Source organism: Dryobates pubescens, chromosome 20 (assembly GCF_014839835.1).
Source record: "Dryobates pubescens isolate bDryPub1 chromosome 20, bDryPub1.pri, whole genome shotgun sequence".
In the NCBI taxonomy this organism is placed as follows: Eukaryota; Metazoa; Chordata; class Aves; order Piciformes; family Picidae; genus Dryobates; species Dryobates pubescens.
Window position 1 is genome coordinate 16,008,422 of NC_071631.1, and position 25,854 is coordinate 16,034,275.

Here is a 25,854-nt window from a genome sequence, read left to right on the forward strand (position 1 = left end):
TGCTGGGGGATTCTGACAGGTTCCTTCCCCTTCCAGCACAGTTATAGTCTCTCCTAAGGCACATCTTAGGGTGCAGCTGCAAGAGACAAGGACTGGCAACTGGACTGAGGTGTCTCCTGGCAGCATTGTGCCAGAGAGCAGCCAGGGTTGGCACAGCAGCCCATGCCTCTTCTAGGAGTGAGCAAGAGGCTTGATCACCTGATAACTGGATCGAGAGGAAATTGTCATCTATTGTCCCATGGGACACACCGGTCACTGTCCCCAGGATGGCTGCTAGGAAAGGTCCTTTGCCTCTCCATAGTGAAACCATCACTTGCCAGGACCCACAACTTGTCGGGGATGGGCATCACATCAGCTGCAGACAGGAGGCAACAGAAGGGTTTTCAGTGTAGAGAGTGCAAAGGTGGAGAGAGATCACTCCAGCTGCCTTTTCTGTGCAAGAACGGCAAAAGGAGGAGAAAGGAGTGATGCTGAAGAAATCCAGCCCTCAGTGGGAAGATGAGCTCAGAGCAAAAACCCCCTATGGTGCTGCCTGCAATCTGAGAAGCATCCCCACAGCCAGCAGCCCTGTAAACCTAGTCTGCTGAGTGCAGTAAACACTCCTAACTTGCTGCCCCAATCTCTCCACCATGGAGACTCTGGCAAAATAGAAGCAGCCCCCTTGGTCTGCCTCTTCCCAAGTCGCCACAGCATCTGTTCTTCACCACCCTGGTGCTGTGTGAGAAGGGGGAGAGGGTTGGTTTGTGGGGGGTTTTTCTTTCTCTCCTTAAGTCAAAATCAATGATGATGACAGAGTTATAAGGTGAGCGATGGGAAAGGAGAAGAAAGCACCCGGTGTCAAATTTGATGCAGGAGGCAGTTAGAGGAACCTATTACTAGTTCTGTTGCCTTAGGGTATGTTGGTGGGTACATAGGAGAGTGTAATGTCAGCGAAATGGGAGAGCAGCCTCTTTCCCCTTGAACCCTTATCATTAATGTGGAAGGCATACATTGTCAGCTATTAGTCTGGAGGGGAGGGAGAATAGCAGGAGAGATGTCTTAGTTTGGAAATGGAGTCTGACTCATCGTCGTCTGGTGTGTGAAGGATGGAGGGATATTGGAACTGTTGTTGTTGTTGTCTATGATTATTGTGAGTATTATAGCATTTGGGAGAAGATGGGGCTCTGAGGGCTCTGCTGCCTGTCACTGCAGCTTTTGATGAGTCAAGACTGAAAAGCACGACGTGGGGAATTCTCTGGGCGATCTGAGCCTTGGTTTCAAAGCGTGGTGATGGAGTCAACGACAGGGATGCTCTGTGCGAGCAGGGAGGCAGCAGGTCCATGTCCTCACCCAACAGCACTGGCTGCTGCTGAGCAGACATGGGTTGTTGTGGGAGAGACTTTAGACAGGAGAAATTAAATTAAAAGGTAAGAAAGTGGTCTTAATCATTCCTGCTGCTGTAAGCATTGGTGGAGGAGGAGGAGTTGCACCCTGTGGCTTGGGGAAGATCTGCAGGCATGGACTTGGGGTCTGAAGTCTGCACAAGAACGGTGTCAGTCCATCTGCTTTGCACCTCAGCAGCAGGTCTTGCCCAAAGACACCAAATATTTTGTGCATTGTCAAGAAGGCCAGGGATGGTTGTTCCAGCAGGTACAGGTCATGAGTCACTCTCCCACACCTCGGCTCCCTGTCTCTGCCTTCCCCACTTGATACAGTTTCCCTCATTTAGGAAATGTAAATAATTCCTTGGGCTGGGTTAATCCCCAGATTACACGGGTAATTCCTGCTTGCATTAATGGCAGGATCGCTCACAAATTCTCTGCATGTGAATGAGCATCACAGGGGTTCACACACCCAGCTCAAGCGAGTGGCTGGTGCAGGCACCTCCCCTCCTCCAGCTCTGGCTGCGTTCAGGGGAGGATCTGAAAGGAAACACAGAATTAGATCTTTTGCCTCAGGACGTTCGTTTTTTCCGAGGCACATTGCAAATGATGTCTATTATTAACTCTGGCTGTTAGTCCCTTCCTTCTCTATCTGGCTTTGCCACTCTGGCTCTGAGAGTCATCTCACGGGTGCTGCTGCAGCATTGTGGGGAGATGGGAGGACATGATCCTGCTCTGTGAGGTGAGAAAAATGGGTTATGAGCAAGTAAAGCAAATCCATCCTCCTGATGGCATGAGGCACATGCTGGTTCCTGGGATGCTGCAACACCCCAAGCCTGTCTGGATGGGAAAAGACAAAGGTGTCTGCAGCTCCCCTGACTCCATCTTCTTCAGGACCAGATTCCAAAGCCAGGGGAGATGCCAAAAGCTCTCCACAATGTCAGAGCTGCCCAGTAGTGATGAGGGCAGAGAGAAGGACTTGGCTGGCTGCTATTCATGACCAAACCTCCTGCTGCTGCTCACAGGAGAAAATAATTAATTAAACCAATTAATGAAGATAAATGGGAGTAGTAGCTTTGGAAAAAATACCATTGGTCCACAGTGAACTGTTCCCTGGGGCAGGCTGCAGAGGCAGCAGTCTGAGTCTCCTGGTGGGATTGTGGCAGGACTGAGCCAGTGGTGGCTGTACCACCGCTCATCTTCCCTTCCTGTGGCATCACCCAAGATGCTATGGGCTGGGAGAGTCACTCCAGTGGTGACAACCTGAAGTCATGGCCAGGAGCCCTCCAGGAGTCCTAGGTGGGGATGTTGTGGCATTAGGAGCTGGGTGTGTTCAATGTAACAACAAAAGAAGGGGGAGGGGGAGGGGAAAGGGGAGGGGAAAGAGTGGGGTGAAGAAATCAAAACAGCCCCTAAAATACCCCAAAAGCCTGTCACCCATCACTCAGTGCTCCCAGTACAGTCCCTTTAGCTTGGCACTGAGTCAGGCCCACACACGTGAGCTTGGTGGGATGCTTCTGAGGCAAGTCAGCCCTCCAGCCTCGGGGGCTGTCACTCAGCTCCTTCATTAAGAGGGAAAAAAGTGCTCAACAGCCTTCGCTTCCCACAGTGATTTTATTTCAAAGCTCTTGCAAATCAGGGTAAAGAGGGGACGAGGTTCATTTTGTGCATGAATGGGGGGAAAAAAAATACAAGATAAAATTGTTCTTAATTTAGGGAGTGATTTGGTAATTGTAAAGAGCTGAGAATCCAGTTGGGCTCGGGGGTCTGGGGGGGGATATATTTGGGGTTGGGGGTGAGAGGAAGGCAGGAGAGCCAGGGAAGCCTTTATGCTGCTGCGAAATCTGTGTGCTGTCAGTGTCTGCTGCAAAGAAAAAAGCAAGGAAGAAAAACAAGCAGCTAGCTGAGCAGCAAGATTGGTTTCCTTGCATTATTCCAAAACCATAGGGCTGATATTTATTTCATTAGAGTAAACCTTTCTGTAGCTGGCAAATGAATTCTAAGAAGCGAGAGGAACCCCAGGATCAGCGACTTTACTTCATTTGGGATTGTGTGCAGCTAATATTCTGGTTAAATAAATACATTTTGCTAATTGGATTACTCAGACAGTGTAATATACTGCAGGATTTCCAACACGATGCTAATAAATTGTGTGAAGAACTTAATCATGTTAGCTCCCAAAAAGCTTGTAAGAGATGAAATTAAAAAATAAGTAGAAGTTGACATCTATTGCATTTCACAGTGTCTTCATTTCCCTCATCCTTCTTAGAGTTCTCCTTACCGTAGCATGGCTGATGTGGATTTTTTTTTCCCCCTCTTAATCTGCTTGTGGTTAGGGAGGACACAGCATTAGAACAGAATCACCAAGGTTGGAAGAGACCTCAAAGATCATCAAGTCCAACCTGTCACCACAGATCTCATGACTAAACCATGGCACCAAGTGCCACCTCCAGTCCCCTCTTGAACACCTCCAGGGATGGGGACTCCACCACCTCTCTGGGCAGCACATTCCAACAGCTAACAACTCTCTCTGTGAAGAACTTTCTCCTCACCTCCAGCCTAAACTTCCCCTGGCACAGCTTGAGACTGTGTCCTCTTGTTCTGCTGCTGCTTGCCTGGGAAAAGAGACCAACCCCCTCCTGGTTACAACCTCCCTTCAGGTAGTTGTAGAGAGCAATAAGGTCTCCCCTGAGCCTCCTCTTCTCCAGGCTAAACAACCCCAGCTCCCTCAGCCTCTCCTTGGTAGGGCTTGTGCTCAAGGCTTCTCCCCAGTTTCGTTGCCCTTCTCTGGACACGTTCAAGTGTCTCAATGTCCTTCTTAAACTGAGGAGCCCAGAACTGGACACAGGACTCAAGTTGTGGCCTAACCAGTGCTGAGTACAGGGGCACAATGACTTCCCTGCTCCTGCTTGCCACACTATTCTTGATGCACCCAGCTTGAGTTTGTTGTCTTCTTGTGCTGATTCATGTTGAGATAGAGGGGGTGAGACCTTAACATCGGCTTCTGGAGGCAGAAGTGCTGTGGTTTACCTTCTTGGATGTATGCGAAGGGAAATGAGGCTGGAGAGAAAGTGGAGCACCTAACGCTCCTGGAAGTTGGAAAGGTTGATGCTGAGGATTCGCAGGGAGCCTGCAATAGAGGCTGGCACTGCAGGGAGAGGGACTTCACCCAGCACATCCACCAGGTCGGTGCAGTTGGTACAAACAGCAGCTGGGTGCAGGGCAGGTGTTCAGTGGCAGCATGGGATGGGGTGTGCTGTGCACCAGAGCTCCAACACATCAGCAAAACATTGGAGCATGCAGAGCTGCTGCCATAATTCATCATCCCTGGAACACTGCTTTCTTCACACTGCTACTCAATTCACCTCCCTGCTTCCACCAGGAAGAGAAAATGGAAGAAATACTTTTCTCTCCTTTCTTTTTATTTTTTTTTTTCCTTTTTCTTTGATAGAAATATACAGTGAGAGAGTGAATGGCTCTCCCTCTCCAGGAATCGGTGACAAATGGCCTCTTAAAAACAGATAACTTGTAGCCCCATCAATAGAACAGCACCATGGGTTAGAGAGAGAGCTCCAGATGTATTATTTAAGCCACAGCCAGCTGTCAATAGGGTCTGCTCTTTACTGAGCAATAAATGCCAGGCAAAGGGAGTTTTGTGGCTTGAGCAGAGGGCTGGGGAGCCTGCTAATGGATGAATTCTGCTCTGAGGGTCAGCAAGGACAGCTTGCTTGCCTGTGACACAGGTCAGATGCAGAGCTCTGACATCCATGGCATTAGCTTGGGGTAAGGATGCTTGCTCCTGACTTAAATTATACCCCAGATCCTTCCCCAGTGGGTTCTTTCCACTACATATGGACCTGTCAGAACCTCTTTTTGTGGTCTGAGGTTTGGTGTGATAGCAGTTCCTGGGGGCTCCATACCAGCATCTTCATTTCATGGAAACTTGGTCCAGAATTGGGAACATGCTGCCCAGGGAGATGGTAGAGTCATCATCCCTGGAGGTGCTCAAGAAACATGTGAACATGGCACTTCAGGATGTGATTTAGTGGGCATGGTGGTGTTGTATTGATCTTAGAGGTCTTTCCCAACCTTACTGATTCTGTGAAATAATAACAACAATAACAATAACAGTAGTAGTAACAATAATAATAGCAGCTTGTGTGTGTTTGCAAACACCTCACCAAAATGATTCTCCAGCACCAGGAGCTAAGGGGTTAAGGTACCCCTTCATTTGCTCATGAGTTTGGACTCCTCTAATTTTTTTTGGGGGGATGGATTTGATGCATCAAATGGTGATAATTGTTGTATCAAAGGGGCACGTGGGGGAATAATTTGCCTTTCTGAAGTGCTGTGAGATCTTCAGATGAAGCGCTCAGCTGCTGTGATTGGCACTAGAAAGAAGGAATTGCCAGTTCTTGTTACACAGTTGGCTCCCTGTGAAGGTCTAGATGTGTGGCTTGGGGGGTGTGTGTGTTTTGGTAACCAGAAATCCTGCCCTCCAGTGAACTCGCTGGGGTTTAATGTGGTGCGCAAGCTGCAAATGAAGGCAGGCTCTGAGGGGCAGTCCTCACAAGAAGGTAGGAGCCAGCTCTTGCTCCAGCTGCGTTGCAGAGAATCAGACCCAAAACACCCAGATCAAGCAAGAGGCTGGGAGCAGCAGGGACTCAGAAATCCAAAAAGAGCAAAGTGCAGCCTGGCATCCACCGTCGGTGCTTAAGGACTGAGCCCTCGGCTGAGCAGCACGGAATAGAGAGCAACAACATCTAAGCACTGCTGTGCCTCCCTTCTCCCCCTCCTGTATGTGCTCCTGATCAAAGTTGCCTTATTTTTCGCGTTCCCCATTGAAAAGCAGCATTGTCTGCGTGAGGCCTCGCCCTGCATTTATTTATATTTTCCCTCCCAGCAGGATTTAAAAACAACAAACCAGCCCCTGAAATGGCAGCAGCTTCCCCATAACCTGAACCTCATTGAAATACTAATAACTAGGTTTTGATGGAGCTTTGTGGGTATTAATGCAAATGTTTTTCTGACTCTCCAGGTTTAATAGCAACAGCTTATACAACTCTAATTAGCATAACAAAATTCAGTGATGAGGAGTAAAATGCTTGTCTTGTTTGATGTTTCCTGGTAATTAGCAAGAATAATGATTTATGCAGCGTTCTTGGTTCTCAGCTCACAAAAGATGGCAGAGAGCACTCTCAGCAGTTAACTCCAGACTTGTGAGGAGGACGTGGCTGATGGCAAACAAGTGCCTCTGTGTGCCCTGAGACCCAGCCACGCTCACAGTGTATGCGTTCCACACAGCCAAGCACCACCCATTGCATGCATCTCACTCAGCCCAGCACCACCCATTGCATGCATCTCACTCAGCCCAACATCACCCATTGCATGCATTCCACACAGCCAAGCACCACCCATTGCATGCATTCCACACAGCCAAGCACCACCCATTGCATGCATTCCACACAGCCAAGCACCACCCATTGCATGCGTTCCACACAGCCAAGCACCACCCATTGCATGCATCTCACTCAGCCCAGCATCACCCATTGCATGCATCTCACTCAGCCCAGCACCACCCATTGCATGCATCTCACTCAGCCCAGCACCACCTCCCTGGACAACCCATTCCAGGGCTTCACCACTCTCACGGTGAAGAACTTCTTCCTTACGTCCAGTCTGACTCCATACACTCCAGCATCATCCAGTGCATACATCCCACTCAGCCCATGCCCACCCAGTGCACGCATCCCATACACCCAAGCACAGACACAGCCCAAGGGCTTGGGAGGGTTACCTATACATGCTTATGTGTGTAGGTCCATGCAGAGCTTAGGTGTTGTGTTGGGCACATATGCTTTCAAGAAGTCATAGAGAGCTGCCCAGCCTTTTGGATAGAGATGGGCAGCAATGGTGTGGAGCTAGGGCACAGCTTTTGGTTTAGAGGTTGGATCTCTGTGTGAGATGCTGTTTTCCTTTTGGCATGCAGCTGGGATTGCTTCCTTTTCTTATGGCAAATCTTGGAGACAGGGGCTCCCTGAAGCAGGTCTGCTGCAGAGGTAGGAGGTTTTGACCCTGTGGTGCCCTCTCAGTGTCAGCATTGTTGTGAGAAGGCTACACTGCTGCTGTGTTGCACAACACGTCTACTCATGCTGGCAGCAGTGTGCAGCCTTCCTCCCAGAAGAAACTCTTTCTCCATGCCTTCAGCTAGCTATTTGATCTGAGGCTTTGTAAAACATGATAACGTGACTTGTGTACTCTGCTTTGGGCCAGGAGGAGTTAAAGGTCAAAAGGAAAGAGGCTGTTGCTGATGTGACAGACACTGGCATTTCCCAGGTTGCAGCCCTGGCTGCTTAGCCTGTGTTTGCAGACATGGGGCTCTCTACTGCCTTTAATGTGCCTCCCCAGCTATGAAGCCTGCTCCTTGGGTCCATGGGGAATGGCAGGATCTGTTTGGTCAAGAAGCCCTCTTCATCCCTCCTTTGCATAAGAGGAAAAGGATTAAAAGCCACTGCTGCCTTCACGGCTGCAGCGCAGCCCCTGTGCTACCCACAGCTCTCCATCACCTGCTGCGGGAGAGCTGCTGGGGATGCTCTGTGCTGTGAAGCTCTGGGGAATGCTCTCAGCGGTTCCTCTCCCTTATGCCATTAAATGTGTTGTGAGTTATGGTCTTCCCATCGAGCTGGGCATATGACAGCCCAGCATTAGCCACAGACTGTTATCTTTGTCTCCTGCTAGCTCCTGCCCGGTCCCCCAGCACCATCCTCCCTGCACAAAAGCTTTCATTATGTTTACAGCTGTAAAGTAAACCATTCGGGGCAGTAAATTTTGCACTAGTAGGAAGAACCCCTCCCTCTGTGTGCTGTAGTTGGCTTTCTGGAAGGCAGTGCTGAAGGCCCTTAGTGGGATAAATGTTCCGGCTGAGTTTTGAAAAGGACTAACTAATGTTGGCCATTTGCAGCTATGTAAGATGACAAAATTAGGAGAGAAGTTAAACTACCTGCTAGTGAGCATCAGATGAATTTCTGGGGCAATCTGGAAGCAATCTCTGACTGTGCACCCAGCTCCCCAGGCAGGGACTTGGCCAGCACAGCAGAGGAGAGCTGCCGTGTTTCTTAAGTACCAGAGCTTGGATGCAGCAGCAGACATGTCAGTAGCCTGATCCAATACAGCAAATCCTTTGTTTCCCTGCTAAGAAAGCTAATTTTGCAAAGCAAAAGACTGAATGATGTATAATCTGCAAGTGCCTCTAGTCTGTGGTGCTCCTGGGAGAAAGAAATTGTCATCTGAGGAATAGGACAGATGCAGCCAGGGCTGCTCAATTGTATTTCCTCCTTCCCTCCACCCTCCCAGTGTTTCTGAAATGGCTCCTACCATGAGACACCCTGAGACAAGATACATTCATTCATATTAATAACATTTGAGTATCTGCATGGGTAAGGTGGCTCAGAGAGAGGCATTCATGATGAGAAGAATAATTTGGTCCAGCCAGTCTTTGCAAACCACTCTGGGGAAAAGCTTTCCCACCCTGAGTGCAGTGGGAAGCTTTCACTGTGCTGTTCACAGAAGAAAGCACAAGCTGATCTGACAAGCTGCAAATGCCAGCGTGGCAATGTTCCCTCCATCCTTTCCATCCCCTCCATGCAGGCAGCTTCTTCTTGCCCAACGCTGCCTCAGTGTTCCTCTGGGCAGCTGGCAGGGCACTGACGCCCTGCCAGCTGCTGGGGACCCTGAGGGAGATCTGGGGTCACACCCTTCAAAGGAATGTGAGAATCACTGAGTGGTAATCCTTCCTCCTGAGGTGGAAGCACCCCTCTGAAGCGAGGGGTGCTCCAGCCCCCTCCAGCCAGCTAGGGGCAAGGCTCCCTGCTCCAGTAGATGGTTCCAAGGCACTGAGCTTCAATCTCTTCCCATAGCTTTTCCAGTGTCTCCCACAGAAGAAATTCCTCCCAATTAAGATCCTGCCTTCTCCAAGTGAGGACTGATCTGCTTGGGAGCCAGGATGGAGGAGAGATCCTGCCTGCAGTCCCTGAAGTCCCATGCCCCAGCTCCTGCAAGGTGTGACAGCATCTTTGAGCTTTTTCTCGTGACACTGGTTTGTTAGGAAAGGTTCAGCAGGCAGAGGTGGTGGAGTGCATTGCTGCTTATCCTTGGTGTTTTTTCATGTTTGTGCCCTGCTGACTCCAGTGAGCACAGCTCCTGTCCTTCTCCACAAGCCCTGCTCAGGCTGAGGCACTGCTCAGAGTCGAGCTGAATACCATGCAATGAGCCTTACACTGGGTCTCACTACTCAGTGTTTGCTTCATGAAGAGGTTTGATCTGCTGTAGAACTAATTACATGTTGGTACAATGCCTTTAAGATCTTGTGCTTGGATTGTTAGTGTAGAATGTGACCCTGAATTGCAGCTCAGCTTGAGGTTAATCAGGAGAGCTCTGTACAGGCAGGAAAAGAACCCTGAGAGTCAGATGGAAAGAGCATGGTCTGGCCAAACGGTGGACACTTGGGTAGATCACAGAATCATAGAATGATTTTGGTTGGAAAAGACCTTTAGGATCTTAAGAGTCCAACCATTATTCAGCTGTCCCAAGGCTGGTGCTAATCCACGTCCCTCAGCACCACGTCTCTGTGTCTTTTAAATATCTCCAGAGATGGAGATTCAACCTTCTCCCTGGGAAACCTGTTCCAGTGTTTTATAACTTTCAGTGCAGAAATTTCTTCTAATATCCATCCTAAGCATCCCCTGGTACAACTTGTCCTATTGCTTGCTGCTGGGGAGAAGAGACCAACACCCCAATGCCCCTGTGAAAAACTTGCCCTTGCTGTTGAGTGCCAGCCAGCAGACAATGGCACATATACAGTTCGGTGCCACTTTCTGTGGGGCTTGCAGAGGATCACACAATCTGCTGCAAAATGCATTGTGAACCTTGTTGCTCCTCCAATTTTCAGCCAAGAGCCCCAAAATTCCAGCAGCTGTAAGGCAGGGTTGCAGTCTGGCTCACAGCGTTGGTGTTCATGGCTTTCAGCAAGTCTGGAGGGCTATGCAAGTTGTGGATGCAGCTATAAGAGGTTATGGCAATTCATGTGGGCTTCAGAAGGTGTGTGGAGTCTGAGTTGGTGGCACAGCTTGGACCAAGTTTTAATCTGAAATGATTCACCCAGTGCCTGGAGCTCTTCAATGGCCTGAGCTGACCCTTTGGAAGGGATTTGTGTGCTTTAAATGCAGCTCCAAAAAAGTAATTGTTGAGTCTGTGTGCTTTTCTATAGGTTGTCTCCAAGGTGGTCATCCGTGAATGGGATGAGATTCCCCTGCAGATGGCAGCTGGTCAGTCAGCTGTCTCCTGCTAAACACTGCCAGGTAGCAGAGATGAGCCTCACTGGCGTCTATAGAACTACTGGTGGGACCTACCTATGGTCAGAGGGCATCAGAGGGGCTCTTCAAGGAGACTGTAGAGAAGGGATTTGCAGGTAACTGGGTTTCCAGCACGGCTGCAGCAAGCAGCCCAGCATCAGCTCCAGTGCAAGGTGACAGTCGGGGAGAAGGCGGAGGGAGGAGGATCTGGAGTGGGGGCTGCTGTAGAATGTTTCCAGTCCTTTGCACTCCAAAAGGCTGAGGGCTTCCCAGAGCCTGTGTGTGCGTGGATGGGAGTGATAGAAATGTAAAATTGGCCTTCTCAGGTTCTGAAGAGCACAGTTTGCAGCTGGAGATGGATCACCAGTCTTCCAGGGAATTGTGCTCTACAAGGTTAAGCATGTTTGCAGAAGAAATATGGATAATGCTCTTATCATGTATGACCTTTACTATATGTGTAACATTGTCAGTGACAAAAATGCCATTTTTTAAATGGTTTTCACACTATGGTATCCAGCCATTAATCATGATGTATGTGAGTGACTCTATATTGTTTCTCTGAAATTGCAGCATTAGATTACTTTCCATCCTGGCTGCTCACATGAATTGTACCCCCTGTTACCATCAGCAAGGTTCCTATTTTCCATGCCTAATGTCGTTCTGGCCCAACATTTACCCAGAGGACTAGAGGGAAACTTGTAAGGCACAAAGGCTGCAGCTCTCCTCTCCTTCCTCAGCAGACAATTTGTGCATATGTGTGGATAAATGGTGCACTTACTTTAAGCTGTCTCTCTAATCCAGGAGTTGATAAATGACTCTTTCAGAAGCCTCTGCTGATGCTGCATTTTTAATGTAGACAAACTGTAGCTTTGGCTCTAGTCTGTGTATCCCCACTACTGCCATCTCCACTCTTCATGGGTTAATGTTTCATCTTGCCTTGGTATAATTTGGGAGTTTTTACTTCCAAAGTGTATTTTGATTTACAGAAGGTAAAAAGCAGTTGGCAGTTTGGTGTTTACTCATTTGTGGGCTTTTAATGCACTGAGCTTTCAGGTGCAAGTGCTGCTTCCCACTATACATAACTAATTTTTATCTTCCCTGCCTGAAGAAGGATGCCACCCCCAAAGGGATGTCAAGCAAACTCCTTTGCATCCTGCTGTGGTTTTGAGCTCAAGGTGTGACTTGTGGTCTAACTGCTCACCACCGTGCATGGTAGCATGTCACACCTGCCAGTCCAGCACTAGTGCAGAGACCAAAAGGAAGTGTTAGTTTAGTTTCTTTGCAGGTAGTACTGAAATAACATCATTATCTGTAGCTCTCCCTAATAATCCCTGACTAGTCCTCCCTTTTCCCCCTTTATTGTTGGAGTTAAAGCACCCACCCAGGAGCTGGGCTGGGTTTAGCCAAGTCACAGCTGTGGGCCTGCTGTTCCCAGTCCTGTGCCCAGGCCCAGTGTCTGCATGTGCAATGGAGTTGGTGTGGGTGCCCAGTGCCCACTGTGCATCCTCACAGCCCCTGGGCATGGCAGTGCCAGCAGCCCCGGAGCTGTGGCACAAAGCCAGTTGTGCTGCTGACAGCTGGAAGATGGCATCATGGGCCACATGAGTGTGGGTTTGGAGGTGTCCCTTTGTCTCTCCATTAGAGAGGGATTTGCATTATCCATAGTGTCACCCTGGGTTTGTTGGGAGCTGGTGTCCCTTTGCTGCTGGAGTGGGTAGTGAGTGAAATGAGCTGAAGGGAAGAAAAGCAATGAAGACTCTCTGATGGAAATAATGTGGACGTGCCCCATCCATGCAGAGCCCTGTGTATCCGTGGGGGAAGACAGATTCTCAGTGTTTCATGTCTCCAAGTGTAACTCATTAAGATCTAATCTTGCTCGTTCTCATCAGTGTCAAACAGGAGTGAGGCCACTGAGATCACTCAGCTCTGCAGCTGGAGTCAGGGAGCAGAGAATTAGTGTGTTGGGATGAAAATTATTTTAGAGCAACAACAAAGGTCTGTGTTCTTGCAGCCTATTGCTGATTTTGAGGAAGACCTCCCTAGACCTTTGACATCCTGGGTGAAGCACAGGTGCCTTGATCTGTGGGCTGAAGTATCGCTCCCTTCCTCCTGCTTTTGTGCAGAGCTCTTTGCTTTGGAAGCATTCTGCCTGTTACTACGTGCAGCTGTTCTGCCCAGAACAGTAGGAGCTGGTTTTATTTATACCACTTTCATAACATCTTTACTCTGCTTTCTTACACAACCCTTCAATATTGCAGAGAGGCAGCAGATCCCCAGGAGCAGGTTGCTGGACTTTCCCCAGTCTGTCCCACCCAGCTTGATCCCCACCTTCTGTGTCCCCACAGACCCTCACAGGCTCTCCTCAGGAATCTCTACAGCTTATTGAAAACTTTCTGGTACCAAAGTGAGTGCTTATGGCCGTGGCAGCCCTTGCTCAGCTGGATTTCTGGGCTGTGAGCTCTCACCTGTGTCTCAGGATGTGCCTGGCTTTAGGTATGGCTAAGTGCTGCACCCCCAGGGCTAGAACTGGGAAAGGTGACAGCTGGGGTCAGCCTGCACCATCTTGGAACTGCCCCACAGCGCTGCCTTTCCCATCCCTGAGCCCTTCTCATCAGCCTCCCCCTGCAATGCACAGGAGCATCTTGAGATGAATAAATTATGTGTGTGGGGGAGCAAAGCAAAACAAACGGCACGTGCACATGAGATCAGGCATCTCCTGTCTCTTTGTATCCCTCTCTGATTTTGTTTCCAACTCCTCCTTTTCTCATGAGATTTTTCCCCATGCAACATGCACTGAACTTTGAGACCAATAACGCTGCCAGAGCTTGCCATTTGTTGCTACTATCTAAAGACCTTTCTGTCTGCCTGTCTTAAACCCCTCTTAGACTAATCCCATACCTTATTATCTCAGTTTGCTCTGACGTACTGTTTCTCCTTCCTCATCATTATTATCTTAATAATAAGCCCTGGAGAACACTTTGGGACCTGGACACACATCCCCACCCCAGGTCTGGTGTCCTAGGGTTACAAAAGGCGTTTTTGGAGGAGGGGCCTCCTCCCTGCCTCCCCGCTGTGGAAGGGCTGATGTCGGAGGCGCTACTCCATGCTCCGCACCGCTCAGCGAGTCAAACTCTGCTAAGTAACTAAATAAAGATGTAATTTTAATGATGATTAAATTGAAGCACCTCATTAATTTCATGTGAGAGGTGGAGAAGTACACGGCAGCTCTTTCCCTAAATTCATTGTTTGTCTGGCCGCGAGACGTCCCCTCTCAACGTCTGGTTGAGTCTAATTTAAGTATGTAAATTTAATGGTTCAGTAAGTAAAATTGCCTTTATTGTTTGGAATGGTTTGCACAGTAATTTACGAGCCAGCAAGGCTCATTTGATAGGAGTGTATGATGGAGTAGGTGACTACAGTGAAGGACATGTTTATCTTAAGGATACAGGGCAAGAGCGCAGATAAGGAGCGCCTGGAATCAGGGACCTCAGGATAACAGTGCTGCCAGGAAGCTCAGGTATAAGCCAGGTAGGTTGAGAGAGGTTCTTCTCCCTCTCTGCTCTGCCCTCGAGTATTGTGTCCAGTTCTGGGTCCCTCAGTTCAAGAAGGACAGGGAACTGCTTGGAAGAATCTAACGCAGAGCCACGAAAATGACGAAGGGAGTGGAACATCTTCCTTACGAGGACAGGCTGAGGGAGCTGAGGGCTCTTCAGCTTGGAGAAGAGGAGACTAAGAGCTGACCTCATTGATGTTTATAAATCTGTCCAGGGTGAGTGCCAAGAGGCTGGAGCCAGGCTCTGCTTGGCGATGCCCAGTGACAACACAAGAGGCAGTGGTGGAAGTTGAGGCATAGGAAGCTCTATGGAAACAGGAGGAAGAATTATTTCCCTGTGAGAGTGACAGAGCACTGGAACAGGCTGCCCAGGGGGGTTGTGGAGTCTCCTTCTCTGGAGACTTTCAAAACCCACCTGGATGCATTCCTGTGTGGACTACCCTAAGTGATCCTGCTTTGGCAGGGGGGTTGGACTGGATGATCTCTTGAGGTCTCTTCCAGCCCCTAACATGCTCTGATTCTGTGAGGTCCCTGAGAACTTGGTCACTGGACACACCTCACCCTACATGACTGCTGTCCCAGGAGGCTGCTGTAGGTCCAGCCCCCTGTATGGCTGCTGGAGATCACACCAGGAGTGAGAGGTGCTGATGCACCTGCTCAGCTGGGGAAGCTGCCCTGTGCAGGAGCAATGGCACCTCGATGCCTCATAGGGACATTTTTATCATCAAAACAAAGGACAAGAGACTTTGCAAACTGCAGGAGGGGCAAGGAAATGTTTTCAGCTCTGTTCAAGTCTTTTTTCCCCCCATGGTGCTACTTGGAAATGGATGCATGGTGGGCTCAGCCAGCCCCTGTTAGGAACTGCAGGGATTGCTCTGTGTTCGGGGATGGTTTTTCTCAGCAGCCCCAATAACTCGGGTCTCACCTGAGGCTGGATTTGTGGTGAAGCCAGGCTGGGATGTGGGTGATCCTGGTGACCTCTCCTAGCTCTCCTGCTGCTACTGTGCATCACTGTCCCTCTTCAAGGCTCCTTCATGCTGTACCAGCTTGTTTTTACAGCATTTGTTACTTAAAATGGCTTCTGCTGAGGAGCTTGAAGTGCTTTCAGCTCTCATTAAGCCTCACTACATTTCTGGGAAGTGATTATCACTCTTTCCTTGTAGGCTGGTTTGAGAGGTTGAAGGGCTCTGCCCAGGGTTAACCATCTGGGCAGTGATGGGGTTGGGAAGAGGTCCAGGATAATAACCTCCCCCTCCAGCCCTCCTGACTATCAGCATCCTCGCTATCAGACACCGCTTCCTGAAGCTGTCGTTCAAACAGACAAATTAAGGTAACAAACTCTGCTTTGCTTGACTCTAGGCTGTCTTCCAGAAAATCTGTGCAAGGCATGTTGCAGTCAGGGGAAACTAAAAAGAAAATGGAAATGCTAAAACGAGCAGCTCCTCTTCATGAGGAAATGTGGTGATACAGGGATAGGTAGGACAGCCTAATCCTTAGAAAGGACAGGGACTTAGCATTTGATTGAGGAGGGCCCCTTGTCATCATTACAGACCTGACCCAGAAAAACTCTGCACCATTTTGTCTGTTTGTTTAATTTTGCCCTTCTGCTCAGTTTTCACAGCCTGCCTTGACCAGGCTGGACAGATGTGTGTACACCAGCCACTGCTGGGGGGTTCCCTCTGCCATCTGGATGCAGAGGAGTGAACACTGGGGCACTGCTGGGCACCAAAGCCCCAGGGAAGACATGGGGGCTATCTCTGCACCCCGAGCTCATGGCTGTGCCCCACTGCCTGCATTTGCTCTGGTTTTACACCCCATAGCAGTGTCCTTTCCCCCATCCCAAGTAAGCAGCTGTGGAAACATTTGCTGCTGCTCCTGTGAGCAGGGCCATGGTTTCAAGAGCTGTCCAACTTAGAGTTTAAATCAGTGGTTGGACATTTAAGACACAAGGAGTATTTACAATCCTGCTTTAATTCCAAGGATGAGAAACAAGAGGTCAAACACCTCCTTGATGTGCTTTGGCCCTTCAAGTGCCTTGTGAGTGTCCCAGAGCACAAAAAGGTCACTACCATGAAAGTTTTCCAGGTTAGAGACCATCCTTGCTGCTCTGCTTCTATTCTGTCTTTCTTTGCTTGGGCACAGCTTCTGGAACAGCTGCTCTGTGTTTAACCCTCTGGGTGCTGGATTGCAACCAGAGACCATTCTCAAGCTGAGCAGGAGTTGTGCTGAGAACACAGCCAATTGTTTTGTTGAGTAGACAGTGTGTAGTGAAGAATGTGATGAGAAAGGAGGGAGGGAAAAGGCATAATTAAAGAAATGGAAGGAAATCTACCCAGTTGTATGGGCTGTATTCAGGGACTGTATTCCTCAGGCTGTTTGAAATCTCAGGGTCTTCTCTTCAGTGTGTCCTGCTGCTGGGGTGGGTGAGCAAATGATGGAGCAGCTTTGACTAAACAGATGTGAAACTCCTTTTCTCCCACCCTCTCTTCTCATGTTTGGCTGTTGAGCAGGACCTGAAAGGAATCCATGGTCCTTTTTTCATGATCTTCTTTCACTTAAGTCAGTTGCTACTTTGCTTTAACACCTGAGTTTTGGGGGTCGATGCTTCCCTTTCTCCTTCACCTACTGATTATCCACCAGAACTCCTGCTACCAGTCAGTTTGAGCTGTGCTGCTGCAAGGACCATCCTCTGCTGGTATGAATATCACACTAAACCACAATATTGGGTTATTGTTGTGGTTTCCCCTCATTTTAGTTGTTTCTGAGCCTTGAGTAGGAGAGAGCACACACCCGGGGTTTAAATGGCTGTTTGCTCTTTGCAGTTGTTTCTTGGGTTGCTTCTGAGATCTTGCAGAGCCCAGCTGGGAGTTGCTGCTCCAGGCAGGGACTCTGCCTGCTCATGCCTCATGGGAAAGGGCTGTTAGTGCAGTGGAAGTGCCAGGGGGAAAGGGCAGAACTGATGTGGGGAAAGTGTCGTGTCCAGTTTGCAGTGCTAGGGGCCAAAATGTGCAATTAACATAGAGATCAGCCAAGTTTATTCCTAATTGCTCATGGCTGAGTGCAGGAACAGTTTTTGAGTCAAAGAGAGGTCATGTGCTCTGCTGCTGGGGCAGGCACTGGGGAACCCCCATCTGGGCCCACCAGTACCTCCTGCCAGGATGTTTCAAGGGTGCTGGAGGGATGTGATGCTCCTGCTCAGATGGAGGGGGGTTTGTACCAGCACTGCATTTCTGCTCACAGCAGTGTTCTCCACTAGGCAGTCATAAAATCATGGAATCATTCAGGTTGGAAAACACCTTTAAGATCATCAAGTCCAACAGTCAGCCCAACACCACCACGCCCTCTAAACCATGTCCCAAAGTGTCATGTCTACATGTTTCTTGAACACCTTTGGGGATGGTGACTCCATCACCTCCCTGAGCAGCCTGTTCCAAAGCCTGACCAGTCCTGCAGCAAAGAAATTATTCCTAATACCCAACCTACATCTCCCCTGGTGCACAGGCAGCACTTGGGGCTTCTGTCTGAGCAGGAGCCTAAGAAGGATGAAGAAAAAAGTGCAGACACAGAGGACTGCAAACAGAGCCACTATCAAAGGCCTGGAGACCAATTAGATGATATTAATTACCTTTTGAGCTAGCTTGCAGCTTTTTGAAATTCCAGCATCAACCCACACCTTTAGATCCTTCAAAGGGCCAGGGGCTGCTGGGTATCCTGGGCAGGCTGAAACCATTCAAGCTGCCCAGGCTCAATTATGTCTTTCAACACAGCTCATCACCTCAAATCTGAAGGCCCAAATATGAGGGCACTGACCTTTTCAAATCTTGGAAAGGTTGCTCAAATGAGGATGACAACCTAAAAGGGGAAAAAAAGGAAAAAAAAAAAAGGAAAGGGAAAAGAAAAAGGGAACAGGAAACTTCATGTGGCATGGAAGTAATTTCTCATGTCTGTGTGAAGGGTTTTACTCTGCCATCACTTACATAATTTATCAATTTAGAGATAAGTAAAATTGTACAGCCTGCAAGGAGAGACAGATTGGTACATCACAGAGCTTCACAAAAGATCTGTCCTAACTGTGACAGGAGAGAGAATGAGCTGCCACCCCTGCACAAAGCAGTTTGGCCCTGAGAAATGGCAATGGCCAGCTTGGCTTTGCCTAGAAATTTCCATTTTACTCAATGAAATGAGGGAGATTTCTGCCCAAGTCTTGAAATGCTGGGAAAGAGCTTCATAGAATCATAGAATCAATCAGGTTGGAAAAGACCTCAGAGATCATCAAGTCCAACTTATCACCCAACACCTCATGACATCCAATCCCCTCTTGAACACCTCCAGGGATGGTGACTCCACCACCTCCCTGGGCAGCCCATTCCAATGGCTAACGACTCTCTCAGTGAAGAGCTTTCTCCTCACCTCCAGCCTAAACTTCCCCTGGAGCAGCTTGAGACTGTGTCCTCTTGTTCTGGTGCTGGGTGCCTGGGAGAAGAGACCAACCCCCTCCTGGTTACAACCACCCTTCAGGTAGTTGTAGACAGCAATAAGGTCTCCCCTGAGCCTCCTCTTCTCTAGACAGGTTGGACTTGCTGATCTTTGAGGTCTCTTCCAACCTTGGTGATTCTGTGACTAACTAACCCATGAGTTCATTTGCTGACTATTTTCCTTTAGTGTTATCTTCTTTCTATTCTTTAATATTTTTTTTCCTGTTTGAGACCAGATTCCTCCTCCCAAGGCAGTTTTCAAACCTTGCTCACTCTACTCACTCTTTAGCTGCCCTTGCAGTACTCCCTTCAGAGCTGCCATTGCAGTACTCCCTTCAGAGCCTCTCTCTCCTGATTAGCTGCTTAGGGAATGTAAGATCTAAACTTTCTTACTATGCAACACATGTAATCATAGAATCAATAAGGCTGGAAAAGACCTCAAAGATCATCAGGTCCAACCTATCACCCAAGACCTCATGACTACTCAACCATGGCACCAAGTGCCACATCCAATCCCTTTTTGAACATCTCCAGGGATGGTGACTCCACCACCCCCCTGGGCAGCACATTCCAAAGGCTACCAACTGGCCATGGTGGATTTGGGTTGATGGTTGGACTCTATCATCTTGGAGATCTTTTCCAGCCAAAGCAAGAAAGAACTGCGTTCTTCGGTTTAGATTTGTGAGAAGGGGCAGTCGGGGCTGCAACAAGGGGTTAATCTTTTTTGAGGGGTAGCTAGTTGTTATTTATATTCCAGTATTAGTGTGCCAAGAGGGCTGGTAGTTTGGTTGCTTTTGATGGAGGAGACATAAAAATTTAATGATGGAAAAGAGATCTGCAAAGAAACAACAAATTATCTGCCTGAGTTAGGCTGCTTTTTCCCGGGCACAAGGCAAATAAAGAAAGTGCTTAAATGATAATGAACTAAAATGTCAATAATTGAAGATCTGAGTCACATGGGCAGGGAAATTTTTGTGCTAACTACCCAAGCTCCACTCCTGCCCTGGCTCTTTCAGGAGCAGAGCAGCTCTGGCGATTTGAATCGTTTCTTGATCATGCAAATATCCATTGAAATAAATTCATTTTTCTTCCCTGCTTTTCAGCTCTTTTCCATAGCCCTGGGATGTGACTGTCTTTATATTAATAGGAACTGCTGCCTGACAACCATTAAATGTGCATTTAAGCCTTTTGCATACCCTGAACATGCTATAGCTGTTCCATGTCATGACTGCTGACGAGTGGGGTCAGGCCCTTTCCTCAGTAGATATCGCTGAGCCTATTAGGCTCTAACGGGGTTAGAACAATTGATATTTACAGCCCTGCCAGAGCCAGCCAGATTTTTGCTGGCAGCACAAGGGGTCCAATATTGGGCTGAGGAAGGTGTTTATCTCAGTTCCTGGCAGGAGGTGATATTAAGGGGAGAAGGTTGCTGGCTGGATGAGATGAGTGTTGCTGCTTTGAGATTTATTGACAGCACCACCTTCTTAGACCAAATCTCTTGGGAATCACAGAATCATTAAGGCTGGAAAAGACCAAGTCCAACCATCAATCCAACATCACCATACCCACCAAACCACACCCCAAAGTGTCATGTCCACACATTTCTTGGACACCTCTCACAGTAGTGACTTCACCACCACCCTGGGCAGCCGGTTTCAGTGCCTGACCACTCTGTCAGTAAAGAAATTGTTCATAATAACACAATTTAAACTTCTCCATATCCAATCTAAACCTGGGTTTGGTAGTGCTGTGATTGTAACACCACTGGGGACTTCTGGATAATTAATGGGTTTGGGTAAGGCACAAAAAAGGATGCAGCTAGAGACTTGGCTAAAGCTGGTGGTTTGGAGTGGTCACGTTGTGCTGCTCATGCCACAGAGGCTACTCCCCAGTGGTGGAATCCCCACAGCTCCCAGAATCTGCAAATCTGCACATCCAGATGTCATGGCAAAGACCTGGGGTGGCACTTAGGAAGGCAGATAGTTGGAAGTCCATTACTTGAATTGATGGAGGCTTTTTTTCCCCTTTGGCTTCTGACAGAATTGGAAAGCAGAGCAGAGCCTGACCCGGTTACATAACAGAAAATGTAAAAATAACTCATGAGCGTGAGAAGGGAAAGTGCAGGAGAAGTGGACCTGTGTGACAGCTCCTGGAGCTGTCCCAGCTCCCACTCCTCAGCTGGACCACTCTTATGAGGTGATTATTGCAGCCTGCAGAAGCCTCTTGTTGCAATTAAGCTCTCAGAGAGGAAAGCAGAAGGGAACAGAGTGAACGGAGAGGTGAAACAGCTTTGTCATGCCAAGTACTGAGAAATGATCTGCTCTGAAATAGTTTTGGGGCCAGAAGGCAAGACAGAGAATTAAGACTTTGCTTGGAGCTTGGAGACTGGAGGACAAGAGGCACAGCTCTGCAAAGCAGGGTGCAGACAGGCTTTTGGATTTTGGCATTGGGATGAGACTCGCTGGAGTGCCAGCTTGGAGCTCTTATGGTCCCTGTACCTCATACTGCTGCTTTTCTCATGTGCAGAAATTACTTAGGGGAAGGGGCGAGGAGAAGGAAACAAGGCCTGGTATTTCCTTTCACCAAGGGATGTCACAGAGCTTTGCAGAGATGGGCAAATGCTGTCTGATAAAGGGAGAGCTCACAGACAGAGCAGGTTTAGTACCCAGCAAGCTGAGCCATTTGTTTCCTTAGGAAAGAGAAAGCAGAGCTACTCAGCCCCAGGCTTCCTGACCCACACAGCTAAACAACAGCAAAAACCAACCAACCAACCAAAAAAACCAAAAAAAGAAAACCAGAAGAAAAGTGACCAGAAATCATTCTTTCAACTAACTGCAGGTGACCACTTTCCCAGGGTAGTTGTTCTCTTTATTCCACTCACTTTAGCATGCACAGCCCACTAGCAGCCAGCTTGCTCCCTCCCGGCAGGGTACAAATGTCAGTCAAGAACAGGAAAGTCTGAATCCCCCATGTCACAGCCTGACAAGGAGGCCTGGATGTGGCTAAGTGAAGAGACTAAAGGCTGATTTAGCACTCTCTGCCTTAAGAAGACTTTGAACGGGCAAGTAGGTGTCAGCACAAGGTGACTGAACAACAACCCTGAGTGTCCTTAGGGTGCACTTGCAGCTACAGCAAGGGCTGCTTGTGTGTAAATGGGCTGCTGGAAGTGGCAGCCGGCTGAGGGAGCGGCTGGGGCTGCTGCTGCTTTGGTTTTTTTCCCCTTGTAGTTTCAAACCCAGATGTGTTTGAAGTTGTTGGCAAGGTGGAGGTGGGAAGCTGGTTTAAGAAAAAGCAGCCAAACAGTGCAAGAAGCTGCCCGAGGCAGGCAGACAGACGTGCCATGGCTCTTGACCCGAATGGTCCACGGGGATACCACTAGTCGTGCTGCAGGGGTGGAGCTGGGTTTGTGCTACCCGGGGGGGGCCCTGCAGAGGGAAGCTCTGAGTTCAGCCTCATCCTTCTTCTAGCTGCCTGTTGTGATTTTGGCTGACGGTGCATCCCTGTGCTTGTTGTGCTGTCGGCTCTGGTGGGGTGAAGCCCTTGGCAGCAAGGTGGGTGTATGGCTCTGGGCAGCCGCAGCCCGCTTGCAGCCCTTTCCCCAGCCTGGGCACCCACAAGCGGGCAGCGCTGCCTGCCCCGAGCTGCTGGCACCGCCTGCTTTTGTCTTGCTGGCAGCGTGTGGGGACGACTCGCTTTGATTAGCATTAACACTGCATCAGCAGCTCCTTCCCCACAGCTTCAGCAGAGGACTTCTCCTTCAGCATTGATCCACCCTGTATCCACCCAGGGGGTGAGGATCAATAGGCAAAACGCGGGCACAGCTCATCTGCCACCTTTTATTTATTCCTCCCTCTTATTTATTTATTTATTGGTTAATCTGTTTGATATTTTTCCAGATGCTTTCATCCACCACAGGGCAGTTTGGTCTGTCTGGGGGTGGGGGTATCAGTAGCCGGTTGGTCATGAGGATGGGCTCTGTCTGGCAAAATCGCCAGTGAAATTGTGTAATCCTCCACCCAGCAGTCCTTATCTGTCACTGAATATCATCACCCCCATGCCGTTTGCCAGGACAGTGCCGCCGGGCACCCCCTGCCCTGCCCACCATGGCACAGCCCTCCTCTGCCGCGCTCCCCCCCTCCACCTCCGCACGCCTCCTCTGCTCGCAGCATCTCTCCTCTCCGCATCCTCTGTAATTGACATTTTCCATCTGACAGGTTCTGTTTTCCCTTCCCGCAGTTGCTAAGGAAACCAGCGAGAGGGCCCGGGAGCCATTAGCTGCCGTCATCGCCTGCCCGGCCGCAGAAATGTCACTTCTGCTAACGAACGCCGGGGAGAGCAGGAAACAAAGTTAAACCCCCAGCAAGGCGCAGCACCAGGCTGCTGTCGGGGGAAAGAAAGGGGGACGGTGTCACGGCCCCCCAGCTCACACCCCCGTGTACAGGTGGTGCATCCCCACTCTGAATCAGCAGCATCCTCTGCCTAGTCCACCTTTATCTAGTTGGCTCCTGCAAAGTGTAGGAGCAAAGTGTTGTTCTGGCCAGGTGCTGGTGCCCATGGGCTGTCCCCAGTCCATGGGGAAGGGGACATAATGGGTTCTGGACACCCAAATGCCCCTCCTGCAGTGTGCATAGCCCTGGGACTGAAGGTAGGCAGGTTGCTCACTGCACTGCCTCGCTTGTGTTGCTGCTGTTATGGTAGCAGCCATGGTGTGACAAGCAGGACCAAGGCAAGGATTGTCCCCTGTGCTTGGTACTGCTGAGGCTGGACCTCCTCAATGCTGGGTTCAGTTTTGGGCTCCTCACTACAAGAAGAATATTGAGGCTCTGGAGCAGGTCTCTATAACTCTCTGAAAGAAAGATGGATCCAGGTGGAGGTTGGTCTTTTCTCCCAAGTAAGAAAGGATAAGACAAGAGGAAACAGCCCCTGATAGTGCCAGAGGAGGTTTAGGTTAGGCATTAGGGTCAATTTCTTCCCGCAAAAGGCTGTCAAGCCCTGAACAGGCTGCCCAGGATAGGGATGGAGTCCCTCCTGGTATAGATGTGGTACTGAGGAATGTGGTTTAATGGTAGACTTGGCAGTGCTGGATTAACAGTTGGTCTTCACGATTTTAAAGCTCTTTTCCAACCAAACCAATTCTGTGATTCTATGATTTTAAGTTCTCCTTGAGTGCTTTGTTATTAAAAACTAGGCTGTTGCCCTTTGCCTCTCCCTGACAGGAAACTTCATTCCCCAACATGGTTTCTTCATCCCCTTCCCTCTTACTTTGAGAAATGTCAGTATCCTCCTAATTGGAAAATCAGATATAATGTAATCCAGAGGGCCACTGGAAATCCAACATGCAATCTGTGGTGGAGCTAGGGAGAAAGCTAACACTGCCTCTCACCCCATTTTGGAACATCTTCCATGCTTTACTCCTTCATCAAGATGATGAAGAGACCCAGGCTGATGGGAGACTGCCAGCTCCATGCACACTCCAGGTTGTTCTCTACAGTCAGCTCCAAATGAAGATAGAATCTTTACCTGTTCTACGCAGTCTGCATGACTGATGTGGTTGCTGTAGATTCAATGAAAATCTACTTCTTCTATTCATGGAAGTTCTCACATGCAGCAAAACCTTCAGGGCCTCTTGCTTTGCCATTTGACATAACTCGGGGCACACTCACAACATAACACCTTCAGATGTTTCTCACAGTCAGGCCTGGGTTTGGTGAGGCTGTGCTGAGACCAAAAGCAGTATCTTTGCCAAATCTTCAATTTTAAGAGACACTCGGGCCACTGGGAGATTCAGATCATCTCTGAGAAGCTGGAATTTCTTGTCCCTGGCAAGTTACTCTTTGACCTCCATGCAGGGATTTGTCCTTTTCTGCTCATGGTGTTTCGTCAGTGGTGCATAGAGAAGTGCAGCCTGTGAGAAAGGAAGCACCAGAGCTATCCCTCTTCTCTTCTGGAGACCTGTCAGTGACGGCACTTGAAGAGTTCCAGCACTGCATTTCCCTTCAGAAATGTATAGCCACACAAAACCATGAGCTAGAGGTTTCCATGGGGTTTCTTGTGCCCACTTCCCACAGTCATCTGAGGCTTGGTTTGAAAGCTGGCTGCAGGCAGCAATTCAGAGCTAATAGTGGTGGTGAGTGCCATGCCCTCTAGATCCTGGGAAGCAGCCTAAGAAGGTGCTATGACCATCCTGAGCATCCTGAAATTTTGTGTCTCCAACACCTAACAGCTTTCCAGCATATCTGGGTGCTACTTGTTTCAGATGCACAAGAAACTCAGCTTCTTTAGGAGTGGGCACAGGAGAGCAGCAGGGCTAGGTGGCATTGGAGGGGATGGGAAGATGCCTTGTGGGGTTTTCTCCATGTTTTGCCACAAGACACCTCCTTCCCCCAAGCACCAGCCGCATTAGCAGGGGCGATGCACCCTCCCATCCAGCCCCTTGCAGGTCTTGGGACCATAGAGCCCCCAGTGCTACTGGGACATTGTCTGCAGTGACCTCAAGGGAGTGGTTCCTGGCTTTAGAGCAAGCAATGGCCACGGAAAAGAAATTAAAACACTTTCCTGAGAGAGTCAGGCAGGTCCTGGGTGGCTGCAGCTCTGGTGGGATGATGTCCAGGAGTGGGAAAAGAAGAGGGATGGAGCATCTCATACTTGGTCTACCGGGCTGGCAAAAGGGGAGGGGGACCCTGGAGGCTCACTGACCAATATTTTGTCTGTTTGGTCTTCTGATTTGACGTGGGTTTTTTTTTTCCTTTGTGGAGAGTGAGCAAACCCCAAGGAGAGCCCTGATGTATAGAGCTTTATTTCTGTCTCCTGGCTGCTTTATGGTGTTCTTCCTTACCTCTGTGGGTAAATGTTGGCTCTTTAGTGGCAATGACTGCATCTATTATGCAAGGCTGAGGAAGTGGTGAAATAACAGCATGAGAAATGTGCTCGAGTGAGTATTCAAATGCGAACATAACGAGTGCAGTCAGTGTAGCACCGAGTCCTGAGGGACATGGGAGCTTTGGTTCGACTTTTATTTCTTTAAAAAGAAAACCTTAACCCTCCCACCCCCTGGGTATTATTTTCAAATTAATTACTCTCATTACATTAATTGTGTGAGTGCCTGTTCCATTTCC